Genomic DNA, 17,554 nt, shown 5'->3' with positions numbered 1-17,554 from the left:
AAATATCTATTATACAGTGACCTCTGGAAAGGGGAGGGTACCATTTATTTAAAGAATTCTCACTTATAGAAGAGATTAATATCTGAGTCCTCTTTACATTTGGCAAACAATGACTTATGACTAAAATATTAAGAATAGAGTGAATCATCATGCAGTTCTGCAAGAGAAACTGAAGCCATGGTGCAAAAAATTTATCACTCTAGAAATACATTTTGAAATATGCTGCAATTATTTCTGTGATCATAATATATCATACATGTGAAGAAGAAAAAAAATTTCTTCAAAATTTTGAAGAAAAAAATTTATTCTGATAAAAAAATAAAATAAAAATAAAATCTGTTTTATATGGTGGACACACACTTTGAACCAAAACAAACAAATAAAATGATGTTTCACAACAGGTAATTTAGCAGTGAAGGCATCTGACAACCTTTACCCATGTACTGAAAGTTTTTATATTTTCAGTTTGAAATATTTGTACTTGCATCTTGAGTACTGAATATTGTTTAGCGTATCTTTGTTCCATGTCCTGACAAACATACCCATTTCTGTGGCACCGAATGATTGTAGTAATCAGAGAGGCCTGTAATCTGCTCTTTGCTCATGGCAGGATAATAGTTGACTTCAGTATTCACATCTAATCTGGGGTGGCAGAAAAATTCAATTTCACCAGTAGTACCCTGAATTATGGTCGCAACCATTTCTTACTTTCGCTTATCCACATCCACCCAGCCACCTGGCATAAGTCAATACATACGATATACCTGATTTTATATCAAATTAAAGTCAACATTCAGCCTACTGGATCTATCTAAAGACCTTACATTGCTTTCTGAGTTCTTGCAGAGATTTGAGCTTTGACTAACACTAAAAAGAGAGAAAGAGAAACATCACTTTCAGGAATGAGATGAAAGAATGCTGTGAAGTAGCAAACAGTAATGTGCTGTTACCACAGGCAGGCAGAGGTGTACCACTTTGATCCATCATTACTGATTAAATATCAAACTTTTTTTCACCCATCATACCTTTCAGCACCTCAGCGAAAGGGGCCTTGAATTTCTCAGTGTGATTCAAACAGCAGAGGCACAGGGTAGTCCAACAACTCACACTGAAAGACCCCCTGCCTCTGTGAATGGGCACCGCTCTATAAGAGGTTATGCAAGTGAATCTCTGAGGTACAAGTCAACTCCTCAAGGATGGATCGCTATGTGAGACAGTCACTGTTGTTTATGGTAAATAAAGGAATGATTGGAGTACTGGTTTTCTCATTAAAAAAAAACAAACAAAAAAAAAAACATCTGTTTTCAATTCTGACATATCCAGTACAGCAGATTTGAGATGAGTTTAATGCTCTGTTAGGTGTAAAAGTGCAATCTGTCACTGACAGAACTTCTAAGCCATATAATGCACAATAATGACTAATGCATACTGCAGCTTCAACACAAATTCTGCTGCTTCTGTTTAATATTAAAGCTGATCTGTGTAATTGTATTTATTTTTAATTTATTTGAATATTCACACATATCTCTAGCATTTAACCCTCCTTTTATTGTTGGATCAATTTGATCTGTTTAAGAGTTAAAAACACAGAAAAACTTATCTAAATCTTGTATTTGGTCAAAATGCCATTGGATTCTCTACAACAATGAATAAATGAAGTAAAAGTAGTAAAGAAGTAAAAAAAATAAAAAAATATGACACTTGTTGAGATTTATGCAATGTTGGGGTGTTTTGGGTTATTAATAGGGCATTGCTTAGGTGTTGCTAGGGCATTAGTAAATGGTTGCAAGAATGTTGCTTACTGGCCCAAGCCAAAAGAGCACATCCCAAAGTCTCTGTGTTAACCAGATCCCTGGATATGAAGTCTAAGGGATGTTTCACTCATTTTTCATCCACCAGGCATGCATTTACATTCTGATATAAAAATATTTTTGATACAAATAATGTCATTGTATTTGTTTCAAACAGATAGAATTTGTAAGTGTTCCAAATATCATCTTTTTTTTTTTTTTTTTTACTCAAAATGAAGGGTTTATTGTGTCTACTGCAAAATAATTATACCACCATTGATATGAACAGTAGGTGGCGTTCTTTTAAGATGAAATACCATTTTAAAAAGCTCACAGATAAGTGCTAGCCTCAGTCACCCTTCACTTTTATTGTAAAGACAAAAAAGAGGCAATGAAAGTAAATGGTGACTGAGGCTAACATTTAATCTGACATATCCTTATGTGTTCCACGGAAGATAGAAAGTCATGGGTTTGAATCAATATGAGAGTGAGTAAATGATAACAATATTTTCATTTTCGGGTGACAAATCTTTTTAAGTCACCCATTAGGTCCACATATTATCAAAGTCACCCATTCAGCCCATTCAATCTAATGCAGAGCCAAAAATGCAATTGGCTGTGTCACATGTGACTCTGCAAAGACTGAATGCCAAATGCTACTAGGCTTCTGTTGCATGAGGCCAGCCAAACACTTTTAGAGAGTAGTAAGTGACTCGATTCGGACACTGTCAGGCAAGCATTTCAGGAGAGATCCAACCAGTCAATGAGCCAGGGTACCACAAAGATATCACTGCTGACAGAACACTGCATACCCCAACTGGCCACCAGACTCATTCTTCCTTGATGACAGCAGTCGATGTTCACAGAGATTTTCAAAAGCGCTGCAGGAGTTGTCTGCTTTTCATATGAGCAGGTCACACTGTAGTAGTCTATTTTGAATGGAATCAATGAGGTGAACTGGAGGAGAGGGATTTATACAGGGTTCCCACATCTTTTGACCAACAATTTACCACAACTTTTTCAGAAATTTGTTATTAATGGATTAAGACTTTTAAAAATAACTTTATTAAGATTGCTGGGCTGGATTTTCATTTGTACAAACAAGGAATTAAAACAATTATACATAAAAGAAAAGTCATGAGATATGAATCTGGCTCAATGAGCAGACTAATCTATCTCGGAATTCGGTGACAGTAGGTCAACAGTTTTCCTGCTGAAATCAGTCTGTTCTTATTGAAACTTGAATCACTGCCTCCAAGTGGCTGAAGCTTGACATGTGTTGTTGAACATATGAGCACGTTTCCGGAGGAAATGTCAACAGAGTGGTGCCAATAGTGAGTTCTTTTTGTAGTTGCGAATGATGTAATATGGTAAACAGGAATGTATATTTTATTAATCATACTCCCTAACCCAAACTCCAACCCTAAACCTTACCTTTAGTGGAGTAAATGCAAATGTAAAATGCAAATGTAAAAAGAGCAAAAATGTAACTTCAGAATTGCACTCACCATTGTTTATGTCACTGCAATTACTTCCTGGTTCACATGGGACCAGAACCCGTGTCTTGAAGTTTGCTCGCACAACATGCTATCAGTAGTGCAAGAGGAAAATGTGATCAAATGTGAACTGGTGTAAAAATGTCTGATGGGGGATGAAGCTTGTCAGTAATTAATCTGAATGGGGTTGATTTCAGGGTACATGAATTTTTGAAAACAACATGTCAATTTCCCTTGTGATTATGTTGCAATGAGGGAATTTTTCAAAAAGCAATATTTTGCCGATGTAGTAGTTCAGAGCAGAGCATAACTACATAATATAAATGTGTATTCACTGTAGAAATTTCCAAGACATTTCCATGAATATTCAAATGTTATTACTTTCTATGGTTTTTTTTATGACTGTTGGATCCCTGTTTATTGTTGGTGTTAATATGTGTGGTCACTGCAGAAACAGATATGAAGGGAAATAAAGCAGTGAAGGTCATGTTATTCTAAACATTTAACATTCCTTTTGTTTTATGCTGAAAGGTTTTTACTTGGAGAATCCATTGTTTCACATTTGACAGTTCAAGTGTAAACATTGTTGAAAGCTGCTGTTTTATTTTTTGCTGTTTTACTTTGACAGTGATGTAAGAAAGTCTATTGCAAGAATTCCAAAGCACTCTATTTACCCTGTAGGAAAAATCAGATTGTTTAAAGAGAAAGAATAATACTTCAAGAAAGAATAATATCATCAAGGACAGATTTTGGCCCTGTAAGGCCCAGAGAATCCAACCTCTTTGGAGGCCCCCTCATCACATTTGTGAGATCTAATGTCAAATAATGAGAAATTATATAGCAAATATGAGAAATGAAGTTGCAAAGTTCCAATTATGAGAACTAGCCAAACTGGTCACATAAAAATGTCCTGGTTACTTGCGTAACCTCCATTCCCTGATGGAGGGAACGAGACGTTGTGTCGATGTAGTGTCACTAGGGGTCACTCTTGGGAGCCCGAGACACCTCTGGTCTTTGATAAAAGGCCAATGAAAATTGGCGAGTGGTATTTGCATACCACTCCCCCGGATGTATGGGTATAAAAGGAGCTGGTATGCAACCATTCATTCATGTTTTATGCTGAGGAGCTGAGACAAGGTCCCGGCCATTTCAGCGGGTAGTTCAGTGTTGTGGCAGGAGGGACACAATGTCTCGTTCCCTCCATCAGGAGAACGTTCCCTATCTGTCACTCACTTGACGTTGTGTCGATGTATTGACACTAGGGGTCGCTATACAAAAACGCCACAACTGGCTGAACTGTGTTACATGAACTGGTGGTGTGTAACGGGCAGACCACTGTGTGCCTCATAGCCAGCGCACCAGGCTGACACGTAACCTCCCCCAACACTGTTATGAGGGTCGAATGGCCCTTTGGGACAAGTCGACTACCCAAAAGATAGAGACGGGTTAGCCCAGTCGTGGCCTCTTATCCCCTTTTTTACACACCAAAAAAGGGAGATTAACGACTGGGCCGACCATGTCTAGTCGGGGCGGGGTGTCCCTCCCAAGGGGAGGACACCGCGGAGACCACACCTCGCCCAGAGAGAGGGGGGGATATTTAAGTAGAAATACGAATGTCACATGGTCTTGCCAAGCTATGTTGAAGTATGCCATGTGGAGAAGTCCCATGGTAGGTCCTACCCTACGGGGGAGGAGTTATTACAACCATGGAGACTGGGGCAGAGAGGCCTCTGCCCAAGGAAGATGCCGTTTGCCAACAGGGAAATGAATTAGTGGAAGATATACGTCGCATGAGGTTACCTACGAGGAACCGCCACATGCGGAGCACCTACCCCAGTACAGGGCTTTAGTTAGCACGTGTACTGGGCCGGCAGCGAGTCTCTCCGAAAACTCATCTGCCACAGGGCTCGGAGGAAATCAACCAGGGAACATAGTTTGTGAACACTACTGGGAGTTAACGGCGCACGTCTTCAGCTCAGGGGAGGTGAAATGCGCTATGTGCAAGCGATACACCTGGCCAGCTGTCCCGGACTTACCTGCTTGTGCGTGCCACTACACGGGGCCAGACATGAAGATTCCAGAGGTCTGGTCGCGGGTGCCAGATGGTGCCCCGTCCCTGAGAAAGAAGGTCCTTCCTCAGGGGAATTTGCCCGGGGGGGGGGGCAAAGCTCCGAAAAAGCTTCCAAAGCTTGGAAAGCGCAAGCCATGCATCCAAGCTCCGAGCGAGGGGGACCAAGGGGACAATCTCGTCGGACGTACTGGCAGATGGGGCCTCGCGGCGGGGCAGAGCTCGAGGTGCCACACCATGTTGTGGCCGTGCTGAGTTCAGGGACATCGAAGCACTTACCTGGCTCCTTGTGACCACCCTCAGAACAGCCTGGGATGGGGAGGAAGAGGCCTGTCCTCATGACCCGTGGAGACTGTCACATCGGGGGCGGATCTGTGCCACAGCTGACCGTGCAGGGGCGGGGAGACTGCCGTTGGAGCGCCAAACCTGCAAGGATAGAAATGTGGACGGTGGTCATGATGACGGCCGTGCACACCGGGTACGTGACCCAGGGAACGAAGAAACCACTCTTTTGCTGAACTGTTGGGTACTGCAGCCACTTGGGCATGCGGTGAAATTAAATGAAAAAGCAACATTGAGTGGTCTGCTTACCAACTCCAAGGTGGGTTTCGTTGTCCCTGGGTCGCCCGTCTCAGGTGCGCTTCGAAGACTTGTGAGGGTTCTTGGCGGCCGGCCGTGAGACGGGTGGCGTCTGCTTCCTGCGGTGGGCTCCACACCGGGGCCGGGCCTAAGGGTTGGGCTGCGGCGGAGCCCTTGGCGATGAGCAGGCGGGGTGCAGGATCTTGAGCTGCGCCTGGGCAGGATGTGCCGAATAGCTTCCAAACTGCTGGGCAAAGTCCTCGACGGTGTCGCCGAATAGGCCAACCTAGGAAATGGGGGCAGCAAGGAACCGTGCATTTACGGGCTCACCCATCTCGACCAGATTGAGCCAAAGGTGACACTCCTGGACCACTAAGGTGGAGCCAGCCTGGAGAGCGAGGTCGGTCGCCGAGTGCAGCTCCTGCATCAAATCTGGGGCGGAACTACCCTCGTGCAGTTCCTTCAGTGCCTTGGCTTGGTGGACTTGCAGGAGAGCCATGGCGTTCAGGGCAGAGGTGGCTTGTCCAGCAGCACTGTAGGCTTTGGCCATCAGGGACGACGTGAACCTACAGGCCTTGGACGGGAGCTTTGGGCGTCCGTGCCAGGTGGTGGCGCTCTGCGGGCATAGGTGCACCGCAAGCGCCTTATCCACCAGGGGAATGGCCAAATAGCCCCTGGCCACCCCGCCATCGAGGGTAGTGAGGGCGGGGGAGCCGAAAGATCAGGAACGGGCAGTAAAAGGTGCCTCCCATGATCTTGTCAACTCCTCATGCACTTCCGGAAAGAAAGGAACTGGAGCGGGGCGTGGCTGCTTTGAGCGGCGCCGCGAGCCCAGGAACAAATCATCAAGCCGTGAGGTTCAGGGGAGAGACTGGGCAACTGCACCCGAGGGGGGGAGACCAGCTGAGGCTTCTGTGTCCGACTGAACGAGCCCGCTCTCCGATGCTGCGCTCGAGAGCTCATCAGCTTCATGGCCTCCGAACAAGAGGTCGAACTCGCTGTGAGATGAACCGGCGGACTCACCCGGAAGCCCAATCGGGGCAGACGAGCGTGCTGGGGAATGGGAGGTCCGTGGGGGGATACCCGGCAGAGGTGGTCCCATTGGGGTCCCCAAATCACCCCCAGTGCTAGCCGCGCTGGCCTCATACCCATAGGTAGAAAGCAAGCCACGACCGCAACGGTGCCATGGTCATGTTCTCGCAGTGAGAACATGATCCATCCACGAACGCTGTCTCCGCATGGGTCATGCCCAGACATGAAAGACAGCGATCGTGACCATCAGAAGTTGAGAGGTAACGACCGCAACCAGGAATAACACACAATCGGAAAGGCATCTTTAAAAAGATGCGTCTTTAAAAAGACGTTCCATGTGTGCCGCTCTCTTAGAGAAATATACTCTTTTAGAAAAATATATAATTTTTTTCTGTCGAAGCGCCCAGGGGCGTTCTCTGCAGTGCACCAGTGCAGAGGAGGGAGAAGCCGCTGAAATGCGCCGTCATATCCAGCAGAGGTGAATGAACAGTCAGCTCAGTAAACATCGACCGTTCGGCTCCGAAGAGAAAATCTGAATGTGTGGTTGCATACCAGCTCCTTTTATACCCGTATGTCCGGGGGAGTGGCATGCAAATACCACTCACCAATTTTCATTGGCCTTATATCAAAGACCAGAGGTGTCTCGGGCTCCCAAGAGTGACCCCTAGTGTCACTACATCGACACAATGTCGAGTGAGTGACAGATAAGGAATCACAATTCTATACCTACATTTTTGCAAAATTATTTTTATGTGGCTTGTAGGTACTGTTGCAGTTTTCTGGTGAAATGAACCTTAGAGACACTAGGTTTAGGGTAGGAAATTAGGTTTTTGATTTTAAAACTAAAACATGAACCTTAATGGAACCTGGGAGAAAATGTAACTTGCTATTAGTGCCACACTGTGGACATTTCACCTTTGAACTGCTGTGATTCGTGTAAGGAACCATGTAATGTAATTTTGCAAAAATGTCACCACACTCACATAATTTTCATGTGCTCAGGCTAAAGTAAACCCAGCATAGCATAAGACATTGCAAAAGAGACAATGTATCACAATTAGTGTGCAACATCAAAGCTGCAATAAAGTGTTCAGAAGGCACAGTTAATGCCAAGGAGGGCCCAGGAACCTCCTTTCCTTTCACATGGTGGCAATAGTCACTGCAACACATTCAAGAATTTCTTTCTATATCAAATTTACACCTGCATTGGCTTGTTTCCAAGTGGTAAGTTTGAGGTCCCTGACAGCCCCAGGGCACTGGCCCCAGTCTGTAAAATATCTTTGATCACTTTTCACATGGTCATGGAAAACCTGGAAATATCCGGGAATTTTAAAATAGCAATTTCCAGGCCTGGGAAAGTAATGGAAATTAGTTAAATCTCAAAAATTAAATAGTTAATATAATTTTTTTCTAGTTATACTCTGCTCTAAAATATTTCAACAATGGCTAGAAATTACTCTATGTGAGAAATTTATAATGGAACATGGAAACATGGAAATGTATCGGTCAAAATGATGAATATATTTAATTAACAAGAAAATAACAAAACACAAAATGAAGTTCCAAAAATTAATTAAAAAACTAACACTGGCTTTTTAATCATACAGAGAACTCGTATGAACACAACAGGCACAATACATACTCTTGCTGTCTCTATTCCCTCCACCCTACTGCACTACTGTGAATGCAAGAGCGACCAAAGCCAAGACAGTCTCACTGCAGTCAGTTAAAAAAAAACTGCCTGTTATTTACGAGCTTCCTTTGTCTCTGCATCACCGTCCTAAGTATCTAAAATCAACACATGCTGCGATAAGCACTCGGGTGGAGTAATAACTCACATTAATTAAACATCCCGCACAGCAGCTCACTTGGAGGGGACCTTTTGTTCCCGAGCACCGCAGCTCACTGCCATTAGCATATTAACAAATCAAATCAATCGGCATCTGGGTCTGTATATGGTTGTACCTGTAGAGTGAAAAAGCAAGCAGGCATGCTTTAAATCTGACTGGTGCAATGTCTAACAGTCAGCAATTTTTTGGTATCTGTCTGTGAAATATTAACATTAGCAAAATAAGAAAGAACGATAGTTTCAAATGTCTGCCTTCCCACACTTGCCTGTAGGTATTATAGTGGGACACAAAACCATCAGAACAAGGCTCAGAGATTCATGGCAGAGTTCTGTGCCATGCACAGTTGAATTTAGATTGTTTTTCGAATTTCTATAAAATTTCTGAATTTGAATTTAATTTGAGTTGAGGTAGCTAACATATAGGGCATTTCCAGAAACATTAGATTACATTAATAACCAGTGTTTGACATGCAAAATGCCTAGAAACATGTATTTAATATATAGTCATTTATATATACAGTATATAAATATTGTGCTGAGTTGATTTGAATTGCAATTCAGTAAATAACTCCTTGAGTCATTTTAATTTTACATCATATGGGGCATGGCCAATTCAACTTACTTTAAAGCCGGTACTTACTTTTAAACTCTACGTTTTGTCCACCCTTGTTAATAGGAACTGGGAACTGTCTCAGCAAACGCGTAAGAGGCACTTTCAAGACAGCAGATACAGTCAACACTCTGGCCTCCAGGAATTTAAATAGGTGCTTGAGTTGTGATGATTCATTGTTGTTAGCAAAACACAGCGTGAATACTGTGCTATCCTTCTGCATACTAAACACGAGCAGTTTAATTGGGCATGTTTGCTTGCTGATATATTCTGTGTATAGTCCATATTTGACATATTAATTATCTTGATTTTCTTTAGAGAAAAGTGTATGTTTTCCTTTGTAATGAATATGTGCATGTCAAGAGAGTGTAAATCTGTGACAATCTGAAGAGCAGCTAAAAAAAAACAGCATGGCATGCTTCAGTGATCAACTGATATCATTAATCAGAACCAGAATCAGAATGAGCTTTATTGCCAAGTGTTCTCACGTACACAAGGAATTTTTTTTTTTTTTTGGTGATAGGAGAAACAAGTGCACACAGAACATTACAGTGAGACACAGAATATAAAACAAGGTAAAAGTATAAATATACATACAAATAATAGGACATATAACAGAATGGCATATGTACATGTGTAAGTGGTAATGAATGTACAAGGTAGGGGTATGTACAGTCATTGAATTAAATATGTGAATTTACATATGTACATAATATATCTATTTACATTATTGCACTATGGGGGAGTCCTGAGGCAGTTTAATTTTCATGAGGTAAATGGCCTGAGGGTAAAAACTGTTCTTGTGCCTGGATGTCCTGGTGCTCAGTGCTCTGTATCGCCGGCCAGAGGGCAACAGTTCAAAGAGGGAGTGGGCAGGGTGTGTGGGGTCCAGAGTGATTCTACCTGCATGTTTCCTCACTCTGTTTCTTTACAGGTTTTGGAGGGTGGGCAAGGGGCCACCAATAATACTCTCAGCAGTCCTGACTGTCCGTTATAGTTTCCTTCTGTCTGATTTAGTGCTGAGCCTTTTTCAAAATGGGGGGGGGGGTATTTCTCCTGAAGTCCACTATCATCTCCACTGTTTTGAGCATGTTCAGCTCCGCACCAGACAGCCAGCTGATCAACCTCACATCTGTATGCAGACTCGTCACCATCGTGGATGAGGCTGATGACCATGGTGTCGTCCGCAAACTTCAGGAGCTTGACAATGGGGTCTTTTGCAGTGCAGTCATTTGTGTACAGGGAGAAGAGCAGTGGGGAGAGAACACATCCCTGAGGAGCACCAGTGCTAATAGTGAGGGTCCCGGATGTGAGTTTCCCCAGTCTCGTTAGCTGGTGATCCATCGACAGATTGGGGTGGGCACGGAGAGCTGGGTCAGTTTAGTTGAAAGAAGATCAAGCATGATGGTATTGAAGGCTGAACTGAAGTCCACAAATAGGATCCTTGCATAAGTCCCAGGTCTGTCGAGGTGTTACAGGATATAATGCAGTCCCATATTGACAGCATCATCCAAAGACCTGTTTGCTCGGTAAGAAAACTGAAGGGGGTCCAGCAGGGGTCCAGTGATGTCCTTCAGGTAGGCCAAAACCAGTCTCTCAAATGACTTCATGACCACAGACGTGAGAGCGACTGGAATGATGGTGGAGTATTTGAAGCAGCAGGGAACTTCACACTGTTCCATTGATCTATTGAAGATCTGTGTAAAGATTGGGGCCAGTTGGTCAGCGCAGACATTCAGACAGGCAGGTGAGACACCATCTGGGCCTGAAGCTTTCCGATTATTTTGTTTTCCGAAAGATCTGGCACACATCCTCCTCACAGATCATAAGTGCAGATTGAGTAGCAGGAGAGGGGAGGAGGGGTGTTCCAGGAGGTGTTGGTGTGTGTGTGAAGTGAAGATCAGAGAGTGGGAGGGGTGTGAGACTGGGCTTTTCAAACCTGCAGTAAAACACATTCAGTTCATCAGCCATTCTCTAGACTCTCTACAGAGCGAGGGGGAGGTGTCTTGTACTTGGTGATGCTTTTCAGGTCTTTCAACATAGTTGCAGGATAGTTGGCTAAAAAAAGTTTTTTCAGCTTTTCAGAGTAGCTTCTTTTAGCCACTTTGATTTCCTTAGTCAGTGTGTTCCTGGCCTGGTTGTACCATATTTTATCCTCACTTCTGTAAGCATCCTCTTTGGTATGATGAAGCTGTCTGAGTTTTCCTGTAAACCATGGTTTATTGTTTTTGAATGATCAAAATGTCTTAGTATGGACACACATATCCTCACAGAAACTGATATATGATGTCACAGTATCTGTAAGCTTGTCCAGATCTGTAGCTACAGCCTCAAAAACACTCCAATCAGTGCAGTCAAAGCAGGCTTGTAGTTCCAGCTTTGCTTCATTGGTCCATCTCTTTACAGTCCTTACTACAGGCTTAGCTGATTTTAGTTTCTGCTTATAGGTCGGGAGAAGATGATCGCTTGTAGAGCACCACTCCACCTCCAACTAAGATGTCTAATAGAATGTCCAAATAATCAAACACTGGCAAAAATGATCAGGTATGTTCTGCCAAATATTCAGCAGTTCATCCCTGGTGAAACTGATCAGAAAAGAGTGACAAACAAACAAAAGCAACAAAAACGCTAGAGAGCTCCACACCAAAGCAGCCATCTGCGGCACCATCTTGAAACATTAGTGTGTTTTGAATGAAAATCTATGATGATGGGGGGGGGGGAGAGAGAGAGAGAGAGAGAGAGAGAGAGAGAGAAGAAGAAGAAGTTGGGGAAAAAGAGAGAAAGTGACTTGGCGTAATGAGAGATGGCAAATGTTATTTTAGTGGTTTCCGTGAAGCTACATTAAAAAAGGTGGTTTTAATCCAGGAATCAGAGGTTTTTGCTCTTGACAAGCTCATTATAGAGAAAATGTGCAATGGGAGTAAGGATGAACTGGTACCACTGCTGATGAAAGTAATTATGTTGCACCTGCCGATTTGCATTCCTACAATGCAATACATTTTCATGTCCATATAATATATGTCTTAATATAGGCTATTGGGTAAAACCTTCAATCTTTAAAAATGGATATTACATCAGTGAGTTGTTCTTTTGGTGAAATACATTGGTTTTGAGTGAATGTTGCCATTTTTGCCATGTCCATGAGTCCCATACAGTAACTTCTAAAATGAATAACTGCCAACTTATTTAAAAAAAAAAAAAAAAAAAAAAAAAAAAAAAAATCCAGGTGTTTGTTAATTTTGTCTATTTTCTTATTGAAATGTTTCAAGCATGTTTTAACTGTTAAACAATTATTAGGTTTTCCTCAATGCACTTTTCATCCTGCTAGTCTTTTGTAATATCCCTTTCACTAACAAAAGCCAGCTCCTTATCGTCCAGGAAGAGGCATAATTCTTGGTGGGAAAACAACATTAAAAACATCAGAGTTTTAGCAATGGATTTCATGAAATCTGATGTTTTGTGGTATTACAGTAGTGGTTTGTCTCATTTTAAAACATCAGAGACTATTTAGCAGAGATGGGCCACGTCTATTAAAATGAAAGGGGGAAGTTGGAATGGCTAATGGTCAACATATTTCGAAAAGGAAGTCCCACCTTACAGGTTAAAGAGCCAATAACCTTTTAGATACAGACATGGCCTATCAATCAAATTAAGAATGTGCAAGCGCATTAGCAATACATTAGCTATACAAGTAAAACTGATGATTTTTTTTATTTTTTTCGTAATCTAAACTAAAGAAGCACAAATTATGATACCAGTGTTGTCAGATTTGACTGCTGATTTTAAATATGTTCTTTGATCATAATCTTGACTAACTGTTTTGGAGATTCCGGTCTTTTCTCATTCAAGTAGATAGGAGCTGCACTTTTAATCTGCTTGTATCCATAGAAAATAGCTGCCCGGGTGCATTCCAAAGATGGCCGCCATGTGAATGATTTGCTAAAAAAAACGTTGAAAACATTCCATTCTGTTTAAAAACATGACAGAACTCAGAATGTTAAGGTTCCATTCCTGTTAGATTTCCTGTTCATTTTCATGCCATTGTAAATAATGAAGTTATAATTAATAAAGTTTAAAAACCCAAGAAATTCTGGTTCCCCTTAATTTCAACACAAGCTTATCATTTTTTTTTTTTTTTTAAAGTAACAGAGTTCAAAATGCACTGCATAATAGGAATGAGCCACCTGCACTCCCTTCTACCTGCATCTTGATGAATTACAGCAATGCTTCTCAAGGCAAGTCATGTCAAAAAACCTTGTGACAAATATACATAAACATATTTGACCTTTCCAAATACATTCCCCTCAGCCATCATCAGTTATGAAATGGGTATGTCATTGAAATATGAGAGCCGCTTGTCTCATGGCACCCAAATTAAACGAACCCTCTCCAATGCTTGTGGGTCTTAAGAACAATTTAGCTGAAGGGTCTAGCATTTTCCTAAGTTATCTTCTTTTTTCCAATCAGTATTCAGTTGCCATACAAATCTTGAGAAAAAGTTTGATGTGTTATGTAAAGCCATCATATTCATGATGCAAAACAACAGTCAAATTCGTTCTTGTTACTTTCCATGGCCCACTTCCCCTGTGTCATCAACAAAGAGTCACTGTCTTTTTTATGGAATTGAGAGCTTAAAAAATTTAAAAGGGACTTAACCCACAAAAAAAGGTCAAGCCTAAACTCACAAATTAATTATCACCTGTTTCTAGCTCAGATGAAAGATTCAGGCACAAGATGTCATGTCTTGAAAGAAACGAGTTCATGAATAAGGATTTGTTTCCACAAAGTGTGAAACATCAAATTAAAATCTTGACATATTCACTGGGAGATGCAATTTTCCCATCTCAGATGGCCTTTTCATGAACAAAAGAGACAAGACAAAAGACGTGGTTAAATATTTTTCATTTATGAGATTTGCCGGTTGTTTTTCTTGCTGCTCCATGCCTTTTTGTTCAGTGTAGTGGTTGTGTAACCTACTGAATTTTAATAGTGATGTCAATCCACTCCCAAACCACTGCACACAGGATTTAGCTGATTTTTTTAAGAAAGTATCTGGGTGGGGCCTGGGTAGCACAGTGAGTAAAGACGCTGACTACCACCCCTGGAGTCACGAGTTTGAATCCAGGGCATGCTGAGTGACTCCAGCCAGGTCTCCTAATCAACCAAATTGGCCCGGTTGTTAGGGAGGGTAAAGTCACATGGGGTAACCTCCTCGTGGTCGCTATTATGTGGTTCTCGCTCACGGTGGGGTGCGTGGATGCTGTGGAGAATAGCGTGAAGCCTCCACATGCACTATGTCTCCACGGTGGAGACAAGCCATGTGATAAAATTCGCTGATTGACGGTCTCAGACACGGAGGCAACTGAGATTCTTCCTCCACCACACGGATTGAGGCGAGTCACTACGCCACCACGAGGACTTAGAGCACATTGGGAATTGGGCATTCCAAATTAAAAAAATAAAAATAAAAATAAATAAAAAGCAAAAAAAGAAAGTATTCTGGGCTGAATACTGAATACTCTCTATTAAACCTATTCAGTAAAGTATTCAGAATATATCAAATAAAAAGTAACGCATTCAGAATAAAAGAATACCTTCAGAATACATATTTATAAAGGCAAGGCACAATTGGTGAAATTAAGCATGATATGTCATTATTATCTTATCTGAAGTACACCTCCACTTTTAACTAATCTAAGTGAATCTGAATAGCTAGTTTCTTTAAATTAGACGTGGAGTTGGATTAAAAATTAGATAAGAAATCCAAATAAACCGTTTTTATTTTTTAGATGATAACTGAATGCCATTATATAGTGAGGTCATGTAACAACAGTGTAGTATAATAATAGTTTTAACTAGGCTTGCTTGCATTTTTCCATATTTAGGCCGATTTATTAATTCAGTTATTGAATTATTATTGAATATTCTTGTATTACCAACACTTTTATTTTCTGTGCTTTTGATTCTTTTACTCATCCTTTGTTTTTTATTGTTGTTTTATATATATTTTTTTGAATCACTTCATATGAGATGTTTTTTAAAAAGTGAGAAATAATATTAATATGCCTGTATGTTACAATATATGTCACACTAAACTAGCCCCATACGTCTATAAGCCACAAATTTTACAGTAGTTATTTACATTACATTTTTCTGTCATCGTTTGGACTCTGATCTACTTCAAGTCCATTTCCCTCTTTCAGTCTTTGTAGTAGGCTGAGTCCCCCATCCACTGGGGGTTGTGTCAGGAAGGGCATCTAGAGTAAAACCTGTGCCAAGTCAAATATGCGGATCATGGATGGTCCGCTGTGGCGACCCCTAACAGGAGCCGCTGAAAGAAGAAAAGAAGTCTTAGCAGTTGGCTACTTTCTCCCATATTTATTATTGTCATTAATAACTGCTATTTCTCAACATTTCTGCAAGTTTCTGATGTGGACATGACTCATCAAATACTGATCATGAGCCATCCATCTTTACTCCGTATTTACACAGAAGCCACATCTGCAGCTGCTGTATAAATTTATTTACACAGCAACAATCGCGAAAAATAATGTAACGTGCGCGAATGTTATATTTGTGGAAATATCGTTGCCGACTATATTGATACTGCTGCACAGCTGACAGCGTGCTGATTGTTAAGATGTGCCGGTGCGGTTGCCAGATATTAAATTATAGTTTCTATTCTTTAGTGCCTACCATCAGACATTTTGTTGACCGCAGTCAATTTTGAAAGTATCCCAAAAACACAACCCATGATTATTTGATTTTAACCTGTGATTGTGTTTTAAAATTAGCCAAATTTTGCATGAAACCCTGGCAATGCTGCAGTCACGTGCTGCTGCTGATCTAGAGATGAGAGAGCGAGAAGACGTATTTGCAGCACAAATCTGCGCTGTTCAGAAAAAAATAATGAAAAAATAATTTAAAAAATCAAGTTTCTCACTTGATTGACAAGAATTGTTTTCTAAAAGTATTCTAACAAAATTTTATAAAGTAACTGTATTCTGAATACAGGTGCTTGAGGATGTAACAGGGGCTGAATACAGTTACTTCATTATTGTATTCTGAATACGCAACGCTGTTACATGTATTCCGTTACAGCTCAACTCTGTTGAGTTGACAGAGTTGAAATCCAGCTCCCCTACACATACTATCCTACAGTATACAATTGATAGGTCTACGTTCACTACAATGAAATGGATTTTAGCTAATTTTATGTATTTACAAAATGATCAACATAGCTATATGTCGTCAGGCATTAGATAGCCTGCTAGACTGTGCCTGGGGTCCTATGGGTTGCCATAGTTGGTAGTAGTTTCACATCTGAGGAGAAAATAATGACTGACGGTCTGAGCGTTGTTTTTTATGTGAACGGATCGTATAGGATGAAATAAACGTTAGCATAATGTTATCTCCTGGTAAGCACCTTTTTATTAGAAGTGTGCCACAATAGGTTGGCATAACATAAGTGTCTGAACATATTTAGCTTAGCCTGGACTACCTGTAGCTACAGGCTGCTCCCTGTCTTTTTCCACTTTTCTAAACTGTTGCTGAATCGTGTTCTTGTAGAAGCGAACAAGCCAGCATAATACTAGTATTTTGGTTATATTTGAAGGCCAATTTGCATATATTGCAGGTTACCTGGCATTTGTGTCATCTTTATCAGAACCTATTGAATGTTCTTAATATTATCAGTGTTGATACAATGCTATGCACATTTGCGATACAGATACATAGAATAAGTATGTTTGTTCTTGATACATTAATGTGTTGCATTGTTGAGCAGAGAGACACAGTCAAACACCAAACACCAATCAATTTAATGTGAGTCTGACAGAACATTACAGCCTATATTTGTGCCATTGTTCCTTTTCAGTGCAGAGCCACCAGGCTTCACACATGCTGTATTTCCTACAGATGCATTTTATAAATTACATGGTGCACGACTAGTTGACTTCAGGCTGAAGGTGTTGACTACGTTAGTCTGTGCAACCCTTAGTACAATGGCTTTAATAACATTGCATTTCTTCATGCATTGCTTTTGTGCTTGTCACAAGCATGTAAGTCCTTAACTTTTAAAATATTAGTGTAAGAATCACCAACTATAGCAACAGCAAAAGAGAAAGGAAA

At 41.1% G+C, this 17,554-nt stretch overlaps 1 protein-coding gene across 3 annotated transcripts in view; it reads right to left on the bottom strand.

Annotated features, from left to right (window-relative positions):
- The window catches only part of LOC127427499 (protein shisa-6-like), an 88,936-nt gene that overhangs the window by 26,132 nt on the left and 45,250 nt on the right, over positions 1 to 17,554 (bottom strand). The window lies entirely within an intron of this gene.

This window comes from Myxocyprinus asiaticus, chromosome 36 (genome assembly GCF_019703515.2).
Source record: "Myxocyprinus asiaticus isolate MX2 ecotype Aquarium Trade chromosome 36, UBuf_Myxa_2, whole genome shotgun sequence".
Lineage (NCBI taxonomy): Eukaryota > Metazoa > Chordata > Actinopteri > Cypriniformes > Catostomidae > Myxocyprinus > Myxocyprinus asiaticus.
Note: the sequence above shows the minus strand (reverse complement) of the source record. Positions and strands in the feature narration are given on the sequence as shown.